The sequence below is a fragment of the Salmo trutta genome, chromosome 22, assembly GCF_901001165.1.
Source record: "Salmo trutta chromosome 22, fSalTru1.1, whole genome shotgun sequence".
Lineage (NCBI taxonomy): Eukaryota > Metazoa > Chordata > Actinopteri > Salmoniformes > Salmonidae > Salmo > Salmo trutta.
The window spans coordinates 33,473,736-33,489,890 of record NC_042978.1 but is presented as its reverse complement, the minus strand read 5'-3'; the positions used below and the strand labels follow the sequence as shown (position 1 = coordinate 33,489,890).

The 16,155-nt window shown below is 41.0% G+C and overlaps 1 non-coding gene across 1 annotated transcript; it reads left to right on the top strand.

Annotated features, from left to right (window-relative positions):
• Positions 1–16,028: 16,028 nt before the first annotated feature.
• On the top strand, positions 16,029–16,155 carry LOC115159034 (small nucleolar RNA ACA64). The gene has a single exon (XR_003868829.1). It is a non-coding gene; the product is annotated as a small nucleolar RNA ACA64 (small nucleolar RNA).

Here is a 16,155-nt window from a genome sequence, read left to right as displayed (position 1 = left end):
AGGTTTTCTTTGTAGTTCAAACTTTCGGCTTGCTGAATCGGTGTAGTATAATGAATGCTAACGAAATGTTTTTTTTATTTTTCTGGGAGAATGGGGGTTTCATTGTCTCTCTTTGAAATGTTTACCGGGGCTATAATCTTGGGGAGAGTGAGTGAGGTTGAGGCTGTAAACTACCAAATGAAATAAGGCCTGGCCCTTTTTTGTTTGTTTTTACCTTAAGGTTTGCAAATACCCACACGCAACACACTTCTTATGACTATTTGTTGGTGTTTTTAAAATACTATGTTTGATTTGTGTGTTCTATTTCCTTTGGGTTTAGTGAGTTTTCCATTTGTCTTACTGCCAAAGTATCTTAAAGGGGCAAGCACACACATGGAATTTTCAGAAGTTTTTCTTTTCTGAGTTTTAATTAAACACATTAATTCTTTTGATAAAAGAAATGTGCGGGAAACCCGGGATACAACATGTATGAAAAATTTGACTGTTTTTCTTTAATTTGTCTAATATACTAAGAAACAATTAATTTTACACATTACACACATGGAGAGTTACAGTGAGGGAAAAAGTATTTGATCCCCTGCTGATTTTGTATGTTTGCTCACTGACAAAGAAATGATCAGTCTATAATTTTAATGGTAGATTTATTTGAACAGTGAGAGACAGAATAACAACAAAAAAAAACAGAAAAACGCATGTCAAAAATGTTATAAAATGATTTGCATTTTAATGAGGGAAATGAGTATTTGACCCCTCTGCAAAACATGACTTAGTACTTGGTGGCAAAACCCTTGTTGGCAATCACAGAGGTCAGACGTTTCTTGTAGTTGGCCACCAGGTTTGCACACATCTCAGGAGGGATTTTGTCCCACTCCTCTTTGCAGATCTTCTCCAAGTCATTAAGGTTTCGAGGCTGACGTTTGGCAACTCGAACCTTCAGCTCCCGCCATAGATTTTCTATGTGATTAAGGTCTGGAGACTGGCTAGGCCACTCCAGGACCTTAATGTGCTTCTTCTTGAGCCACTCCTTTGTTGCCTTGGCCGTGTGTTTTGCGTCTGTCATGCTGGAATACCCATCCACGATCCATTTTCAATGCCCTGGCTTAGGGAAGGAGGTTCTCATGCAAGATTTGACGGTACATGGCCCCGTCCATTGTCCCTTTGATGCAGTGAAGTTGTCCTGTTCCCTTAGCAGAAAAACACCCCCAAAGCATAATGTTTCCACCTCCATGTTTGACGGTGGGGATGGTGTTCTTGGGGTCATAGGCAGCATTCCTCCTCCTCCAAACACAACGAGTTGAGTTGATGCCAAAGAGCTCCATTTTGGTCTCATCTGACCACAACACTTTCACCCAGTTGTCCTCTGAATCATTCAGATGTTCATTGGAAAACTTCAGACGGGCATGTATATGTGCTTTCTTGAGCAGGGGGATATTGCGGGCGCTGCAGGATTTCAGTCTTTCACGGCGTAGTGTGTTACCAATTGTTTTCTTGGCGACTATGGTACCAGCTGCCTTGAGATCATTAACAAGATCCTCCCGTGTAGTTCTGGGCTGATTCCTCACCGTTCTCATGATCATTGCAACTCCACGAGGTGAGATCTTGCATGGAGCCCCAGGCCGAGGGAGATTGACAGTTCTTTTGTGTTTCTTCCATTTGCGAATAATCGCACCAAATGTTGTCACCTTCTCACCGAGCTGCTTGACGATGGTCTTGTAGCCCATTCCAGCCTTGTGTAGGTCTAGAATCTTGTCCCTGACATCCTTGGAGAGCTCTTTGGTCTTGGCCATGGTGGAGAGTTTGGAATTTGATTGATTGATTGCTTCTGTGGACAGGTGTCTTTTATACAGGTAACAAACTGAGATTAGGAGCACTCCCTTTAAGAGTGTGCTCCTAATCTCAGCTCGTTACCTGTATAAAAGACACCTGGGAGCCAGAAATCTTTCTGATTGAGAGGGGGTCAAATACTTATTTCCCTCATTAAAATGCAAATCAATTAATAACATTTTTGACATGTGTTTGTCTGGATTTTGTTGTTATTCTGTCTCTCACTATTCAAATAAACCTACCATTAAAATTATAGACTGATCATTTCTTTGTCAGTGGGCAAACGTACAAAATCAGCAGGGGATCAAATACTTTTTCCCTCACTGTATGTGTCAAAATGGGGGGAGGGAACAGTCCTCTGAGGTTTTGGATTGAAGTTTACACACCTTGAGTGATGTGTAGAAGTGTATGGAGTGATATGTGAAGGAGTGTATTGTTGTGTTGTTTGTTCTGTTCTGTTCCCGATGGGTTATAGGTCTAACTTCCTGATCTTGTGGCTCTGCAATGAAGTTGACAGTGTGATGGGGAGTATAAGCCAATTTGAAAGAATAGTTTCAATCGAATGTGTTGTTATTCTCTTTGACATAAGTTTAGACATTTGTATTATTAAGTAATAATTTGTCATATAGTTAATGAACTGAACTAAACAGTTCTGATCTGTCCTCTCGAGGTTATCATAAAAGTGACATCAGACAGTATCTTAATGCATTGAAGAGATAATTGGAACGAACAGTGTGTGTACCTTAAACCCCCTCTAACTGGCTGAAGAAGAGTGACAAAGGCGTTTAATACGGCCCTGTCCGCACCACTTCTACAGAGAGAAATGAGTCTGAGCCAGCAACCAATGTACAGCTTCCGATCTAAGCTATCAACTGCTTTCCTCTCATGTCTTTTCTCAGGAGTGTGATAGGAGTCCACGTGGAGTGAGCATGGGGAGAAATCTGTTGCTGGTATACTGGTTGACGAATGGACAAGAAATAATGGGTGGTAAAGGTGATGGCGGCTCAGGTGAGACATTGAAATTGGGACATTATCATGGCCATCCACTTTGAACTGTAAAGCTATCTGAAGAAGACGAAAAGGACACCAGAAGAATCAGTGCCTGAAAGGGGGGAGGGGTTGGTCAACTGTGCCCAAAATTGATTTAGACTTTTGGGGTATCAGGTTGATTGTAGAGGTCTACACACTACATATAATTATAGTAATTTAGATTAAGAATGCATTGAGATGCTGATCTGTATTACAATCATGATAAAACAGTTAATAGTAGAATTATGGGATAATTATACTGGATGTTAATATAAATGTACATTCTGCCAATGTTGATGTGTGTTAAATTGAGTTTGTTTTTTTACTTTGAGTGACAGGACCAATTTGAATCACTGAGAAATGTCATTCTAAATTTTGGTTGGATAATTAATTGGGTTTTTGATTATGATTTGGAAACTGAATTATTTTTTAAACTGAAGGATTGATTTGAGTTTAGTATGTTAACAACTATATGAGTGAAGCAATTAATGCATTAGGGATAGATTTTTTTGATTGTTGTTATGAACTAAAGATGTTGACACTATTCTCAGCATGCCATAGTGAATGGAGAGGGTGAACTCTGATCCGGAGAGTGAAACTGATCCTAATCTATTTGCTTTATAGGCATTGCCTTATAAATAGGGGAATCATGATGCTTATCTTGGGTCATGTTCATTAGGCACCAACAGAACAAATTTTACTTTAACTAGGAGTCACTACCTGTATTTGTCCAACAAGATATGCTAATTTTAGTTTCTGGGGTGGAAATACAGTTGAAGTCGGAAGTTTACATACACCTTAGCCAAATACATTTAAACTCAGTTTTTCACAATTCCTGACATTTCATCTTAGTAAAAATTTCCTGTCTTAGGTCAGTTAGGATCACCACTTTATTTTAAGAATGTGAAATGTCAGAATAATAGTAGAGAGAATTATTTATTTCAGCTTTTATTTCTTTCATCACATTCCCAGTGGGTCAGAAGTTTACATACACTCAATTAGTATTTGGTAGCATTGCCTTTAAATTGTTTAACTTGGGTCAAACATTTCGGGTAGCCTTCCACAAGCTTCCCACAATAAGTTGGGTGAATTTTGGCCCATTCCTCCTGACAGAGCTGGTGTAACTGAGTCAGGTTTGTAGGCCTCCTTGCTCCAGCGAAAATCTGATATCAACTTTGGAGGGGACAATTACATGAAATTTTCTCAAGAGCAATTCCTGAGGGGGACACCAAAAGTAGTGCTGTAACACATAGCCTACATTGTAACATGGTAAATGTATATTGAGGAAGCAAAGAAATAAGGTGTTTGCCGTACTCCTAACTACCGGTACCCCAAACTACACAACTACTCACAACAGCAATACCATTGCCTTTAACAAATCTTAGTTCAGTCACCAGTTTAAGTTGAGAGTGGGGGTATCCATGGCATTTTCCAATTATGTTCCTATTTTACAAGTCAAAAAAATTGAGAACCTTTCATAATGTTGCCAAACAAAGACTCAACAAACTTACCTGAGACTCCGTCTCTGCCAGTCTGTCCCTGCATATCTGTCCCCAACTCTGCTGTCTGTGTGCCATCTGTTGCCTGCTCTGCCTAATGACATCATTGTGAAACATTTCCATTAGAATTTCATTTCTTTCTTATGAACATTTTATCAACTAGTCTTTGAGATATTAGGCTACTAGGGTTCTTACTTTGCGTTTTGGTGTACTGAAAAATACTCTGATGTCCGTCTTTTATTTTTCTGCCATTTTTCAACCTGGCTGGCTGGCTACACACACACAGTGTTTAGGTTATTTACAGTAGGAGATGGGCTTCTATCATCTTATCTTTTATCATTCTATTTGGGCTTCGATCTAAAAGGTAGCTAGCAAATGTGAAACGGATTAAAATGACAAGAGTTGACAGCTGTATGAGTTCACCATTTACACAACATATGCTGCAACCTTTTGTAATTTTAATAGTTTGTTTCATATTGGCTGGCTTCCAACAATAGCTGAATTTGCAAAGCTAGCGAGCACCAATTCCGTTTCAGTGGTGTTTGCTATAATCTTTGCTACCCGGGTTAAATAAAATAAATAAATAAATAAAAGTTCCTTTGCAACAATTTAGCTTTTGCAACGAGACCATTAAATATATTTAAGACAATGGTAGAAGAGAGTGTAGTTCTGTTCAGTTTGGACTTCAGTTTATCGCTAACCTTATCACAGGGACTTTGAAGCACTAACTTACATCATCTGCATGCTGATCTCGGAATAAATTGACGATAGCAAAGATTCCATCTTTGACGAGGCCACATAAATGGAATAGGTACTAGCTAGCTTAATAGTTAATATTTGCGCGCTAGCTCTGCATATTCAGCTAGTGTGTGTGCGTGATTGACTGGATTAACCTCACGTCAGTTACGTTCATTGAGTGCCTTTCAGACAGTAGACACGACCCCTCTGTTACCTTGCCAGTGGATCAAACCATTGTGAGGCAAAGGGTGGGGGGGTCGCAATCTTTTGAAACTTAAAAACGCGCTATTAAGTGTCTATAATCAGCACAATTGCTTTCATTGCGTATTATTAATATTATTTAAATTACATAGTTATGTTTCAGTGATATATTGGGGGGGACAAATCATATTTTTTCCAGGATGGGGGGGTCGTGTCCCCCCCGTCCCACCCGGGATTTCTGCCCCTGCCTTGCTCGCACACGCTTTTTCAGTTCTGCCTACAAATTTTCAATAAGTTTGAGGTCAGGGCTTTGTGATGGCCACTCCAATACCTTGACTTTGTTGTCCTTAATAAGCCATTTTGCCACAACTTTGGAAGTATGCTTGGGGTCATTGTCCATTTGGAAGGCCATTTGAGACAAAGCCTTAAATTCCTTACTGAGGTCTTGAGATGTTGCTTCTATATATCCACATCATTTTCCTCCCTCATGACCATATGACTGGACATGAAATAGAAAACATCAACAGAATGTTAAATGTGTTTCCTGTCAGATATTTTAATTGTCTGTATTGTCTACTTGTTAAATGTTTGTAAAGTCTTAATTTGTAATTTTCTTCCCTCATAATGCCATCTATTTTGTGAAGTGCACCAGTCCCTCCTGCAGCAAAGCACAACATGAGGCTGCCACCCCCGTGCTTCACGGTTGGGACGGTGTTCTTCGGCTTGCAAACCTCCCCCTTTTTCCTCCAAACATAATGATGGTCATTATGGCCAAACAGTTCTATTTTTGTTTCATCACACCAGAGGACATTTCTCCAAAAAGTATGATATTTGTCCCCATGTGCAGTTGCAAACCGTAGTCTGGCTTTTTTATGGCGGTTTTGGAGCAGTGGCTTCTTCCTTGCTGAGCAGCCTATCAGGTTACATCGATATAGATCTCGTTTTACTGTGGATATAGATACTTTTGCACCTGTTTCCTCCAGCATCTTCACAAGTTCCTTTGCTGTTGTTCTGGGATTTGGACTTTTCACACCAAAGTATGTTCATCTCTAGGAGACAGAATGCGTCTCCTTCCTGAGCAGTTTGATGGCTGCCTGGTCCCGTGGTGTTTATACTTGCGTACTATTGTTTGTACAGATGGTGGTACCTTCAGGCATTTGGAAATTGCTCCCAAGGATGAACCAGACTTGTGGAGGTCTATCATTTTTTTCAGAGGTCTTGGCTGATTTTCTTTTGATTTTCCCATGATGTCAAGCAAAGAGGCACTGAGGTTGAAGGTAGGCCTTGAAATACATCCACAGGTACACCTCCAATTGACTCATATTGGAAGGATTAATGTCATTAAAATTAATGTGTTGCCCAAATTTTTATATTTATTTCAATGTTTACCATTTTTTATTCCAAAATCTTTTTTTAATTCACTGGATCAAACATTCATGTATTTTATTTGGGATGGCAAGGTACCACAGATTGGTAGAAAACATTTACAGAAGCCTAAGGTACTGGGTGGTTTAGCTCTACCAAATTTTCAGACATACTATTGGGCTGCAAATCTCAGAGCCATTTTGTACTAGCTGCAGACTGATCCTACTGGCCCTTGACCACTCTGGGTCCAGATGGAGTCTGAATCATGTAAACCTGCTGCACTTTCTTCTGTGTTGTGCTCGTCTCTCCCAGTGGCCCTAGGCAAAATGTGTGTCAACCCAATTGTAAATCCGTCTCTTCAAATTTGGAATCAGTTCCTTTTAGCCTTTAGCCTCCGAGGCTTTTCTCTATCAGGCCCAATCAATCAGAACATTTTATTTCCTCCATCTTTGAATGATAGGGCTTTTGCCATCTAGCCCTCACTAGGCCTCTCCTCACTAGCCCAATTATTCTTTGATGATACATTTGCCTCTTTTACTCAGCTACAGGAAAAGTTCAACCTCCCCCAATCCCACTTTTTCTCCAGACTAGGAACTTTGTCAGAGCTAACACACCTGAATTTCCCCATAGGCCTGCGAATACAGCTATAGAGAGCATCTTTGAGCTGAACAAGCTTCCTAGGGGTGCAATTTCAGATGTATATGCAATCATTAATGACTTACAGAACCCTTCTTTGGTGCCTTTAAAGACTCGATGGGAAAAGGATTTGGGGGAGGAACTTGGGGAAGACACCTGGGAATCTTTGCTGCACAGGGTGCATTCGTCCTCTTTTAGCACTAGACACAGCCTCATTCAATTCAAGGTGGTTCACCGTATCCACTCGTCTGGGGCCAAACTTGGAAGAATATTCTCTGATTTTGATCCTACCTGTGTCAGATGTAAAACGGAACCAGCCACATTGTTGTATATGTTTTGGGGCTGTCATAAACTGTCAGGTTTCTGGGAATTAATATTTAAATGTTTCTCTGATATATATGACACTGTTATATATCCGTCTCCCCTTACAGCCCTTTTTGGTGTACTGCCCATATGTACCCCCTGTCAAGAATACAGTTGGACACTGTTGCTTATACAACTCTTTTATCTAGACGGCTAATACTACCCTCTGTACAGCCTTACGGTCAGATGCCGAGCAGTTGCCATACCAGGCGGTGATGCAACCGGTCAGGATGCTCTCGATGGTGCAGCTGTAGAACCTTTTGAAGATCTGGGGACCCATGACAAATATTTATACTATATTCATCACTCCAGAGAACACGTTTCCACTGCTCCAGTGTCCAATGGTGGCGAGCTTTACACCACTGCATCTGACGCTTGGCATCTGACGCTTGTATCTTTATTGCCAAGATACATCCCTTTCAACCTAAATAATGAACAACAGATATATAGAATGGGTCACAAGGTTAACCTGTTGAGGACAGACGCTCCGCTAGCGGAACCCCATTCCGCCTGCGGAACCCTTAGCCAACAGCCAATGGCATCGCACGGCGCGAAATACAAAACCAACTAAAATACCACAATTCAATTTTCTCAAACAATCAACTATTTTACACCATTTTAAAGATAAGACTCTCGTTAATCTAACCACATTGTCCGATTTCAAAAAGGCTTTACAGTGAAAGCAAAACATTATATTATGTTAGGAGAGTACATAGACACAAATAATCACACAGCCATTTTCCAAGCAAGCATATATGTCACATAAACCCAAACCACAGCTAAATGCAGCACTAACCTTTGATGATCTTCATCAGATGACACTCCTAGGACATTATGTTATACAATACATGCATGTTTTGTTCAATCAAGTTCATATTTATATCAAAAAACAGCTTTTTACATTAGCATGTGATGTTCAGAACTAGTATACCCACCGCAAACTTCCGGTGAATTTACTAAATTACTTAACAATTATTTTAAGAATTATAGATACAGAACTCCTTTATGCAATCGCGGTGTCAGATTTTAAAATAGCTTTTCGGCGAAAGCACATTTTGCAATATTCTGAGTACATAGCTCAGCCATCACGGCTAGCTATTTTGACACCCACCAAGTTTGGGACAACCTAAACTCAGAATTACTATTAGAAAAATTGGATTACCTTTGCTGTTCTTCATCAGAATGCACTCCCAGGACTTCTACTTCAACAACAAATGTTGTTTTGGTTCCAAATAATCCATAGTTATATTCAAATAGCTCCGTTTTGTTCGTGCGTTCAGGTCACTATCCAAAAGGTGACGCGCGAGCGCATTTCGTGACAAAAAAAATTCTAAATATTCCATTACCGTACTTAGAAGCATGTTAAACGCTGTTTAAAATCAATTTTTATACTATTTTTCTCGGAAAATAGCAATAATATTCCAACCGGGCAACGTTGTATTCATTTAAAGGCTGAAAGAAAAAAATGGAGTAGTCTCGTGACCGCGCATCTCCAGTGTCACTGTCCTCAGGCTGACCACTCACAAATTCTCCTGCTGTTCTTCTCCCAGAGACAGCAGACACCCCATTCCACTTTCTGGCGGCTTTAGAGAGCCAATGGAAGCCTTAGAAAATGTCACATTAAAGCACAGATGCTGTATTTTTGATAGAGATGCAACAGAAGGACAACAAATTGTCAGACAGGGCACTTCCTGTATGGAATCTTCTCAGGTTTTGGCCTGCCATATGAGTTCTGTTATGCTCACAGACACCATTCAAACAGTTTTAGAAACGTTAGAGTGTTTTCTATCCAAATCTACTAATTATATACATATTCTAGTTTCTGGGCAGGAGTAGTAACCAGATTAAATCAGGTACGTTTTCTATCCGGCTGTGAAAATGCTGCCCCCTATCCCAAAGAAGTTAAGATTTGTATGAAAGATACCTATAATTCATAGCAGACAGTATCTGCTGTGTCAACAGTTTTCATTGTGTAGAGAACAGTGTCTGGCCCCGTATTGAACAGAAACATTAACTCATGCTCTGGAATGCTCTTTAGGTTTTATCACCCAAAAGACATCGTAAATCTTCTGTCAGTGTTATCTCCCAGAGGCCCATCCTCAGTAGAACACACACACAATAGTTAAGAATAGTCTATTCTGTTGCATAAAACAACCATTTGATGCAATAAGAGTATTATAACATAATCTTGCAATCTTTCCACCATAATCCCCCATTTTGAGAATCCTCTCAACTTCAAAGAAAATTACAAGATTTAAGAACAACAAAAATTAAACTTGTGTCATCCCAATTGGGAGCATAAACACTAGCCAAAACAAGAGGGGTAGAAAACAGTTTACCAGTTACTATGACATATCGTCCCTTAGGATCAGCAATAACCTCAGAAGCTACAAAGGGAGTAGATTTATCAACCAAAATGGCAGCACCCCTTGATTTACTATGAAAGTTAAAGTGGAACACTTGACCAACCCAGTCCCTACGCATCCGAAAACGCTCACCAGTCCTCAAGTGAGACTCTTGTAGAAATGCAAAATTTGCATTCAAACCCTTTAAGTGTGTCAGCACCCTCTTACGCTTCACAGGGTTGTTAACCCCTTTGATGTTCCACGAAATGTAATTGATCGTATTGTTTCGGCCACCCTGAGCACTCTTGTTATACAACCCTGTCATTAGAGCATAGAGTGGAAAAGCAATGAGTACCCCAAAACCCCAGAATAACTTGTCTCAGAGTAATAATGTACGGTGCAAGATATTTGGAAAAAGCACAGAAAAATAAACTAAAAAGACAGTGAAAATGAAAACATTAGAACTGAACAATTTAACCTCCTTCCTCCTTCCTCCACCCAACCCCCTCTCCCCATCCCAGACAGTACCTCCCCAAACGAGGTACAAGCCTAAATAGAACATGTTCTCTTCGCACAATATGTCTGTGAAAGTGCGATGTTAAACCCAAACCCACAGTCCTGCTCTTTAAAGTTGTGTTTTGTGTTAGTGGATCAAGCAGCATAAAGAGAGAAAAATAAAAAGTGAATCCCTTGTGCAAACGAAATTACAAAAGCACCACTTGTAGATGTATATAATTATATTCACAGTCTTATAGCAGGCCTTGAGAGAGAAAATAAATAAAATGTATAAAGGCTCTCAACCAAAAACCTAATTTGAAGTAAGCAAATCATAGTAAGAAAATCTAAACATTTAAAAAGTAATAATATTTGTCTAGTTTGACGATAAGACAACTTACAGCCAAGACCAAAAAAGTATGTGTGCGCAACGTTGAACGTTTGCTGGGCATAAATGACGTTCAAAACCTTTAAAATTGAAGTGAAGACCCGCAAAAACGTGTAGCCTCGGAACATTTACTGTTTACTGGGTCGGTACAAACGGATGCAGTAAACAAATAACCAAAAATATTTTGAGTCTCTGAGACACTATGTAAACAAACTGAGTAGGTGAATATGAGAGCCTAGAAACAAAGGAGTTAAGTAAAACCTTAATACAATGAAATTAAAATGACTTTGATGTTTTGATCAACATGTTAAATTATGTTTTGATCATCTAGTGTGCTTGTAAGGCAAGCACACTAGATGATCAAAACATTAGATCACATCAAATAAGCCGGAATGGGTTCGCCAACTTACCAACTATACAAGAATGGTATGTTATAAACATAATTGTATCACAGGTGGGCTACTTACTATCCACAGCTCACAAGCAACAGTTGCTGATCTATGAGCAAGTTCAAGACTTCTTGATGTGACATTGAATGTGAGCCATAGCCTCATCCGGAGACTCAAATGTGTAGTCTCTACCATCATGAGATAGCCATTAACGGGCCGGGAATCGCAGTCCATACTTCACACCTGGATGGTCCTGTAGTACTCGTTTGGCCTGCCCAAAAGCTGTGCGCTGCCTGGAAACAGTGGGGGAGTAGTCCTGGTAGATAGAGAAGCTTTGTCCTTGAAAGCTCAGAGTGGTATTGAGTGGTGATGAGAGTGGGTCTTGTAGGCCGGGTTTTCTCAAAGTCATGTTTTTGGCCTTATGTTTTGTCGACATGCTGACATTCGAAAGCAAAGTAGTCTTGGTTTTTACGGAAAGTGATCACCAAACTAATATTTGAAAACAAATACGGTTCTGCTGCAAAATTCACATAAACTTTAAGAATACTGCGGGAGCAAACGGAAAACACGTCAGTCGCACATGGTGTACCTCCAACCCACCTATTGTGATACTTTTTATTAGAATTTTTTCCTTTGGACTACTAGGTAAATATTTTCCTAACTCTTCTTGAACTGCACTGTTGGTTAAGGACTTGTAAATAAGCATTTCAAGAAAGGTCTACACTTATTGTATTCGGCGCATGTGACAAAGAAAGTTTGATTTGATTAGATTTTGATTCCATGAATCACGCTTCACCATCTGGCAATCTGGGTTTGGCGGATGCCAGGAGAATGCTACCTGCCCCAATGCATAGTGCCAACTGTAAGGTTTGGTGGAGTAGGAATAATGGTCTGGGGCTGTTTATCATGGTTCGGGCTAGGCCTCTTAGTTCAAGTAAAGGGAAATCTTACAGCATACAATGACATTCTAGATGATTCTGTGCTTCCAACTTTGTGGCAGCAGTTTGGGGAAGGCCCTTTACTGTTTCAGCATGACAATGCCCCCGTGCACAAAGTAAGGTCCATATCAAAAAATGGTTTGTCGAGATCGTTGTGGAAAAACTTGAATGGTCTGCACAGAGCCCTGACCTCAACCCCACCGAACACCTTTGGGATGAATTGGAACGCTAACTGCGAGCCAGGCCTAATCACCCAACATCAGTGTCCAACCACACTAATGTTCTTGTGGCTTAATGGAAGCAAGTCCCTGCAGCAATGTTCCAACATCTAGTGGAAAGCCTTCCCAGAAGAGTGGAGGCTGTTATAGCAGCAAAGGGGAACCAACTCCATGTTAATACCCATGGTTTTGGAATGACATGTTTGACGAGCAGGTGTCCATATACTTTTGGCCATGTAGTGTATCAGAAAGGTGGGGATATGACCCAACAATGTCCCCAGTATGACGTGTGTTTAAGAGTTAGTATTGCCAAATCTTAAACTCCATTATGTTTGCTTGGCACCAAAGTACCCCCAGCTTCTGTCCTCCAAGCCTCATCCTTCTCTCAGCCAACCCAACTGTTTAAACACTTACCCCTAGTGTGTGTGCATTTGTGTGTTTGTGAGTGTGTGTGCCACTGTGTGTGCCACTGTGTGTGCCACTGTGTGTGCCACTGTGTGTGCCACTGTGTGTGCCACTGTGTGTGCCACTGTGTGTGTGTGTGGATGTGTGTGTTTGGAGCGTGCGAGTCTGTGTGTGTTCTGGCCCAGTCAGCCCCTGATTAGCCCACTGTAGGGTTGCAGGGAGAGAGACTGTGTGTGGTTTGATAATGACTGAATACACCCTTCATACACCATCAGGCCAGAGAAATAAAACTGGATTCCTGCGATCATGGGCTATTTAATGACCATCATCTATGTAATGATGACAGGTCATTGATGATGTCTGAACAGGCATAGACTATCTAACTGCGGGGGTCAAAGGCAGTATGTGAGCTCGTTCATAGGACACTTTCTCTCTGTGGCTTACTGTTGCTATATGACTCTTTCTGTCAAGGTGGACTCCAACAACTCCCTTTCAGATAAAAGCTGGAAGGCTTTGACCTCAGCATTTTGGGTTTTCTTGAACAAGAATAACGTGTGATGAATGATCTTTTTTGTCCTGTCCCTCCTTTCCCTTATCCCTCTCTCCTCTCTGAGAGTTCCACTAGAGCAACTACCATTGCCAAGCCACTCCACATGAAGGAGAGGGGCTCTGTTAGAGGTTGAAGATGGGAGAGAAGGGGAGGTAAAGGGTTTGATGGGACTAGAGAGGGGTGGAGGAGAACCTTCTCTCCCCACCATTCAGAGCCATTGATTTGGCTGACTGGACATGCCTGTGTTTCTTCCTGTGGAACTTCACTCTTTCAGGAATCTGCAGCAGACATGAAGGAGTAATGTGTCTTTGATGAGTCAATCTGTATACACACACCATTCAGACACACACTCAACAAGCCATGTATACTGTGAAGCCCACATTGAACTGAAAACACTCTTGATATACACACTGAAACGCATATTGAGCTCCTCAAACAGACAAAGAGAGCCTAGAAACAGCTGAATTAATCTCTAAATAAACTCTGGATAAGTAGAGAATAAGATAGACTATTCCCTTACAAAGGGCAGCATCTCTGTGTATTAGAGGAGAGAAAAGCAGAGTAAAGCTATGTGAACATTCGCTCCACATGGCAGAATCACTCATGGAAAATATCTCACTCATCCACCCCTCTCTTCCCGCTCACCTCTATCCTTTCTCTCTCTCCTTTTCTCTCTCACTCTAGGTCTCTCTTTCTCCCTCTCTCTATCTTTCTTCCTCTCTCCTCCTTCTTTCTCTCTCTCTCCCTCTTTCGCTCTCTCCTTCATACTCTCTGTCCCCCTCTCCACCTCACCATCTCTCTCTTTTTCTACCTCTGTTTCTTTTTTCCCCCTCTCTCTCTCTCTCTCTACTCCTGCCTCTCTCTTTTTCTCTCTCTCCATCTCTCTCTCCCTCATTATCTGTCCTGTCAATGTTGGTTCTGCTCAAACTGTCTTTGTTTGTGTCCCTGGCTCCTCTAGAGGGGTGCAGCTGCACCGTGATGGAAAGGGGGAGGGGGTTAGGGTATGGGAAACATAATTTATATTTTTTTGTTTAACTATTTAAAACCTGTTCTCTGTATTGTAGAATTGGTGTTGAGGTTCACTTATACTAGTTTTTTTGGCTCTGGTCTTACATGGTTGCAGTAATATTATGTGGATGTTGTGTAACTATTTCAGGGTTGAAGTTGGTTTGGAGCTGGTTTGAACTTCTCTGTGGTTACAGTGTAACCAGGAACATTGTGTTAGTAGAGGCCTTATCAGCATGTCCCATGACCCTCCCTCCCTCATCTCTGTTTCTACTATATAAGCAAAAAGTATTTTATTGTGGTGGCAGCATCATGTTATGAGTATACTTGTCACTGGTGAGGACTTGAGAGTTTGTCAGGATCAAAATAAATATAAATGTAGCAAAGCACAGGTTCAAAAGTTTCAGGAAACCCTGCCTCTGTCTTCTGAATATCTAACACTGGAATAGAGTTGGACAATTACACAAATTGCCAAAGTCACACCAGAATAGCTTTCCAAGAGGTGTTGCGTGTTCCGGAATCGTCCAGTCTCAGTCCTGACCCAAATTTGCTTCAAGATCAGAGACAAGGTTGCAACTCTATATTAGGAAGGTGTTCCTAATGTTTGGTATATTCAGTGTAGGTTGCCCTAAGAGTTGTGCAAAGTTGGTAGAATCCTATTCAAAAGGATTCACAGCTGTAATGCCTGACAAAAGTGCTTCCACCATGTCCTAACTCTCATCTTTGTTTTTTACTTGTAATTAAGAACATTTTCACTGAGAAAATGTACAGCAGCTTTTGTAGATCAGTAGGAAAAACATCTCATTTAATTAATGTTTTGATTTCATTTTAAGTCAGCAAAATGTGAAAACTGTACAAAGGGTGTGTTGTCCTGAGAAAAGACTTCTCCAAGTCTGGTCTCTGACCGCAGAGAGAACTTTCACCTCGTTCAGAACTACTTCAAGGTACAACATGTGTTTGTGTTTATATCCTCGATAAGACTGAATTAATAAATGTAATGTAATATAATATCAAATATGGTATAAGATCACTGACACGTACCCCATGTCCTCCTGCTCTAACCTCTGACCCCTACCCACAGGTGTGTCTGTGTCGTCCCGGGGCCCAGGTGTGTGGGCTGTTTGTGGAGGTGGAGGGCGTTCAGTTTGGCCGTTGTCTAGATGCCCTGCTGCCCCTTATCGAGAAACATTTACTCTTTTACAAATCAAACTTTTAAGATATCAAAATATTTAAAAAGGTATGCTTCCAAAAGCATTATCAAAGCATGATGTAGGTATTTATCTTTTCATTACAATCTTATATAACCTGTGCTAACAGCTGCTCTATATCTGTCTCTGTGTCATTGAGGAGGAGCAGGATGAGAAGGCAGCAGACAAACAGCTGTTCAGCTACCTGACCCTGGTCTTCAAACTCTCCAAGGACTGTAGCCTCCTGGAGCTCAGCAAGCCTCAGGACACGTTCACTAACATCCTGGTTAAGACACTACAATAGTACCTAGAACCTGGTCCCAGATCTGTTTGTGCTGTCTTGCCATCTGTTTGTGCTGTCTTGTAGTTGCGACCATAGGAATTGGCACGACAGCACTAACAGCTCAGGGACCCAGCTTTACTACCTCTGGATATCATATCTGTGACGTGGGCCCAGTCTGAAAATCACCTCAGATATCTCAGTTGTCTGGAGAGACACAACTGGGCCTACAGTACTGTGGTAGGTTACGGTTATTGCCTGCTCTGTACAGCAGTGTGATTAAACTCATGTGCCACAATT